This window comes from Gobius niger (genome assembly GCF_951799975.1).
Source record: "Gobius niger genome assembly, chromosome: 7".
In the NCBI taxonomy this organism is placed as follows: domain Eukaryota; kingdom Metazoa; phylum Chordata; class Actinopteri; order Gobiiformes; family Gobiidae; genus Gobius; species Gobius niger.
The window spans coordinates 12,269,714-12,276,175 of NC_136858.1; positions in this window are offsets into that span (position 1 = coordinate 12,269,714).

The following is a 6,462-nucleotide window of genomic DNA, read 5'->3' on the forward strand; positions in this document are numbered from 1 at the left end:
CGCTCGCTGCTGTTGTTACGCACACAATATGCAAAGCAGGAGAAAAGAGTTGCGGCGCGTGGCCTTGCGTTGTGTGTTCTATAAAAAGTCCTTGCTTTTGGCGGTCGGCACTTTGGAGACTCGCGCGTTCACGACGGCTGGCAGCGGTGAGATGATGACGCTGCCAAAAAAAAAAAAGAGGAGAAAATGCAACTTATTTCATTATTAAGGGTGCACCGTGGAGGGTATGTGAGAATATGTGAGAATGTGTGTGGGTGTTGGTGTGTGGAGAGGTTCAAAAATTAAGCTGTGTGACCCCGTAGCAAATCGTTGGATGGATTGCAATGAGAGCAAGTTATACTTTTGTTTGTAATTGCCTGATCATCGTTACAAGTGGCTGCACGACAAACACGAGACAGAAACCGGAAATTGGGACAAAAACTTCAGTGTAAATATGCCAGAACTTGCAACACACTCGCTAATGCTAATGCAGCTAGTGCTAACGTCCGCATAGCAGCTTTTAAAGTAGTACTAAGTAACTCTTGCCCCTAGAGGCCATAAGCGCAACTGCAGGTGTCATAGCAAGTTACGATTTTTTTAACTTATTAATTGTTTTGGAGAGTAAATACTACGCTGACAGGAAAGGCGAAGGGAGAGAAGGTTACTGTGCATCCAATTATACAAGGGAAATATTTTTTTTCACTCAAACTTGGCTGTAAATACTGTTTAAAGTGACGTTAGCGCGCAGTAAGCTTTGCCCGTTAGCATGTTAGCTTCTTCTTTGTGATTCCATTAGTGTGTATTGGTGGCTCCGGTCCGGAGGCAGTCAAGTTGCAAACATGGTTTTCTGGCCAGAGACACCAGGGGGAGATTAAAGACCCTCCAATCATCCCATAGACACTTGTATTACCCCCACAGGGACTATAGAAAGGATTTATTAAGGTAAACACGTTACTTAGTACTGCTTTAAATACTCTGCTCTGCACCTGCTAAAAACACAATTATGCCAAGAAAAGAATGATCTTTGCTTTGCTCATGCAAGGCTTTAGAGCATAGTCAGAACTCTGGTAAAATTGTAAATGAAAATGTACAAAATCTATGATAAACACACATAATGAAGAAATTATCAGGTAGAATCGGTCCAACAGCTGTAATCAGAAGCTAAAGTATGTTCTTTTGTTGATGCATATTAAGTAGCCATGTGCTTAGGGTGCAACTCAGACTTTCAAAATAATAATGTAGAACTGGGAAAGTCTTTAGACGCCTGTAGGACTAAAATAGCATGTGTCTGTAACACCAGGAGCCCTTAGACGTCAACGCAGTAAAGTCGAAATGTTCCTAAGATGTTACTACGCCTTGTAATATAGTACCTCTTTTTATCCACTTAGAAAATCTACATGTTTTAATTTAGAGTAGCTATACTTGGATCGTGTAAAGGCTCATGTAACCGTATTTAAATAGGGAAAATGCAGAAGAGCTTGGTTGCCCAAATCAAAAAGCTTTTTGGAAAAAAAGTGTCAAAATAGCAACAAAAATGAGACAAAAACAAGGATGGAAATGCAACAAATGAGTGACCAATGGTTAGGGTCAGGGGTTAAGACTAAGCTCAGGGTTATGGTTTGGAAAAGGGGTTTTGGTTAAGGTTCGAACAATGTAAGGGCAGGATCATGGCACAAAGAAAGAAAGAAAGAAAGAAAGACCACACTTTCTTCCTTGTTGTTAATCAGTGGCACTTACACTATCCACACACTGCCACCTACTGTTCTGGAGTGTTCTTTTTAGATGGAACAGAACAAAGTCAACTTTACACTCTTTACTTTGGAGCCTTTATAGAAATGCAGTGGAGTTGGAAGTAAGTATCAATTTTATTATTCTTTACTTTACCAGGTTAGTCAAATGTGAAATAATTCTCATTTACAGTGACGACACAGGTGCTTTACAAGGCAATACAGTCAGGGAAAAAGTTATTTTTTATTTTTACAGAAAGCATTCACACAAACTGCATAATGAATACTTAATTGCAGAAATGGAGTTTTTGAAGTATGCAAATTACACAAATGTTCAGAAATGCATGTCATTTTCATATATTTTTTGCATACTTCAGCGTGCTCTCTTAAATGTGAGCTCCTGAATGAGCACCTTATGAACAATATGATACTTTCCCAAAGTCGTTGCCCCGTCAGACATATGTAAAAGAGGCAGTTATGGACGCAGGGCTCCCAGAGGGGGGGCTCCGAGACACGACTCCTGACAGCGATCAAACAGATTAATGGAGCATTCCTCACGCCTCACGACACGATGGGAGTAATACAGAGCTGCTCTTTGTCCCCAATCGGCTTTGGTCTGTCTGAGGATCATGTGACTCCCGCATGGGCAGCACCCCACCCCCCAAAACACCTGACCAGGCTGGCAATACTCAGACATTTTGTGTTATGGCTCTTTTTTTAATAGTATAGCACTTGTGTTCATGAGTTTGCCATTTTGAATAGAGTGTATATATCGGAATCACTAAAACATGAAACTATTAAAGCAATATAAAAATTGATAAAAGGAGTAAAGGTAGGCAAGAGTCGACCTTACAGGGTGTTATTTTTTTAGGATTTGTCAATTGTTTTCGGGTTGGGGAGAAATGGAATAGATGTACAATATATTTTTGGAATGCTCATTTTGAGTAACTGTATTCCTCTGCAGTCACGTAGTGTAAGTACAAGTATAGTTACTTTCCTAAAATCAAACAAATTCATCTAAGTAGTGGGATGGGCTCCAGGGCCACAGCTTGGGGCGACACACAGGAAAACCACATTTAGACCAAACAGTGGCTAAAACCAGGCCTGTGAACACTTTCACCGCTGACCTGTTGCCAGTTGTTGTATTTGTGGCATTGTTGTGCCTCGGGACTGCAGATGGAAACTAGAATCTGTGCAATAATCTGCACTGTCCCCATCAAATAAATGAATAAAAGTACTCAATCATTAAACTCCAGCTTCATCCAGCATTGCACATGTGCACCATCATGTCTGCTGTGCTCGGTGCATCTGCAAATGAATGTGATGCAAATACAATAAACTTTTGAGAATACAACACTTTGATAGGACAAAGTAAGGAACATCTTACGAAATTGATTTTAAGGCAAGTAGCTAAATACAATTTCTAAGTATTTACTCCAGCACTGACAGCGGCTTTTGTTAATGAAAGGTATTGTTTGCTCGATTCTTTAGTAAATATTTCATAAACATTACCGAAACATCCCTAAATATGCGGTGAACAGGTTCAAATTAAATATAGTTTTTTTTTTCTAATACATGTTGCTTGATTTCGTTGTTGGGTGCCCATCAATTGAGAACTAAACCTCAGAGTACATGTAGGAAAATGTTTACTTTATTCAGAAAATCTCTGTACAGTACTCCTACAAACTGCAACTGATGCAATTACTGAACTGGAGACATGAGACATAACGGCGTTGTTATCCAGCGTTATGTTTTATGTCAGTCTTCTGTAGTTTCTTGTGCAGTATTGCTGTTTGCGTTGGAGACACACACACTGCAGCAGCCCGTATGGAGCATGTCCAGGAGAGTTACATAATGTGTGTTAAGGGGGAAAACCATGAGTCAGCATCTTGTGCAGTGGAATGTTGTCTTTACATCTATGTCCAGGTTTTCTATAAAATATTGTTAAAATTATCAATAGTCATTTCCAATCTGCCTGCACATTTTAAGCTCTGACCTCACTGCAACAATGGGTTTGATTCCTGGACTGAGTTACAACACATGTCAAATAGAACCCCATTTGAAGCTAGGACTCCCCTGAAAAAAGCTACATATATGAATAAAAATGCAAATACTGGGAGCTTGAGATTGTGTTATCAAAACCACAAAGATTTATACAAGAATTTCATATTACAAACAGATGAAGATTTTATCTGAAATACTGGAGTCATTGTTGGCATAGAAGCATTTGTACGTTAGCAAGTGGATCACTAACATACACTATTCACCTTCATTTAAACGGAGAACGAGGGAAAATATTCTCCGCTTAAATCTGATGTTTAGTCGATTGATTTGTGTAAAATGGCCAATGTTCATTTGCACCAACATGTCAACACTGCAGCGTTTCTCAGCGCGGCCGAAAATTGGCTTTGTTTTCGTGTAGTAACTGATTTTATGAGGACTTCTCCAGTCCCATGTTAACAGATAAGAGAAAAGGGGCGGGCACAATTCATGGCGGCGCCCACGCGAGCCTCCGGAATAAGGTGAATAGATACAGATGGCATCGCGTCATAGAAGGGGGCGTGGCCTCGCCGCGGGGGGAAACAGAATCTTTTTGAATCTTTAAAATATATATATATGCACAGTTTCCAGTATGCATATTTTCTAACCTTCTCCAGTCACATACAAACTTTTACTCGCTGTCCTTTACGAAATCTTAAGCTATTGCTTCATTTCTGTGGGACCTGCTAATTTTTAACGGGAAGAGATAACGGACAGGAAGGACAGCGTCTGGCTGACTGTCCAGGCGGAAATCACATGGGGTCACTGTGCATATAGCCCATTGTTCAGTAGAAGTGAAAAAACGGTGCTAGCTAGCATTAGCATTAGCATGGTGCTAACTTGAAGCATCATGTTAGCATTCTCCGTTATTTTTGTATTTTTGGGCTTTTGCACCACTCTGCTCCTCTCCATGTCTTTGGTATCTTTATTTAGTAGAAAACTATATTCATAATTCAGCATTTGTAAAAGTATTTTTTGAATAATTAGAGGAGGTTTAGATTTTTCTCCAAATTGTTTTCCAAACATGACCATATGTGGGCGAGATGCCGTCTGTATCTCTGCTGGTTACAGATTCCATATCTTGACATGCAGAGTTTGTCGGCTTTTTATGCTTTGCCACTTCGAGTTTGAATGACAAAATAAATCTCAAATCCAACGAGTCTTTTTCCACGAGAGAGCGAGAAGGGGGCGGTCCCAAATCATTTGAAGAGCACATGGTCTAAAGCAGGGGTCACCAACCTTATTTCAGCTGAGGGCTACTTTAAGAGCATTAAGTTGTTCGAGGGCTACCAGTTAAAAACAAATCCTAAAGACTTAAACGTACACTGTTCACTTATAGGATATTGACCCCATATTATATGAAAATAGCTTTATTTTAAACTCGTACTGAGTCACAAGAACCGAAATAACTGTAATTTTAAGAATTAGATTCAAGAAAAAGAAGTGTTTTACACTTTAGAAAAAGTCCCAAGGGCTACTGGACATGCCCCAAAGGGCCCCTGGGTGCCCCCGGGCACCACGTTGGTGACCCCTGGTCTAAAGGAAACAAGTAAAGTACATTTAGGAAATTCCAGCCACACCGTACATCCGCTGGTTTTTCAGATATATTTGTATATTTGGGCGGGTTGGCAGTTGAGACCCGGCAAACCTGCTAACTAACTGATAGACTGTGTCCGAATGTCCACCTTACTCCCTAACTCCTCAGTAAGAAATGTTTTATTTCACATGGTTTTATTTGAATGAAGAAAACACTTATTATTGCAGCTCAAGCTACAGGTAAGCAGCTAACGTTAGCAACTTTTCACCGTCATTCATGTTGTGTTTAGTTCACCTGTCGCTTCCTGTTGGTTACTTCCTGTCCACATTTATTTTAATGTAAATTTAAAACAATATATATTAAAAGAAAAGAAAATCGAAATAAACGTCAAACTAGTTCAGATTGCAGAGCTATTTGTTTGTGTTAAATTAGCGTTAGCCTTTAGCTTCAGGGCTTCAACATCTACATAAACACAAAAGTCATATGTTAAGTTTTTAACATGCTGAGTGACATTGTAAGTGATTATCCAACAGCCTCGTGTTTTCTGCCACGTGCAGTTCAAACATGGATTTATTTCACCGAGCCACGGCTAACTCCACATAGATAGAGTTAGCCTAAAGCAAGGACAGAAAAAAGGAGGTAAACCTGAGTTCCTTTTCATCTGTTGTTACTGTGACCTTCTCTCCTCACATAACCTCTAAAACTGCACCAACTCCGCTTTATTCGAAACATTCTCTTCATTCAGCAAACAATGAAGGCTGGAATGCACCGGGACAGATCTGCCAAACACAAAACAATACTCTTTGAAAATCACGCCACTGAACTCACGATTGTTTTTGACACAATTGCTCTGTTCCCACTTACACTCAACTAATTAAAGCTGACCACGGACATCCCCTTATTTACATGCTTCCATACGTGCCAGGTCAGCAGCGGCGCAGTGGAGCGGGCTCATTTTCCCAGATTTCCCGGCTTCTGTGGACGGCGTTGGTTAAGAAGTGGGGCAGAAAATGTGTGCAATAGATGTGTGTTCTGATCCTGCAGTCTTATAACGTGAACTTGTCAAAACTGTTTGTGTACGCCAAGGTGACAGCCATGTTTCTGTGGTCTGTTGTTCAGTACAGTGACAAAACTGCTTTGTTATGAACAAGGCTGTAGCCAGAACATCATGCACCATTA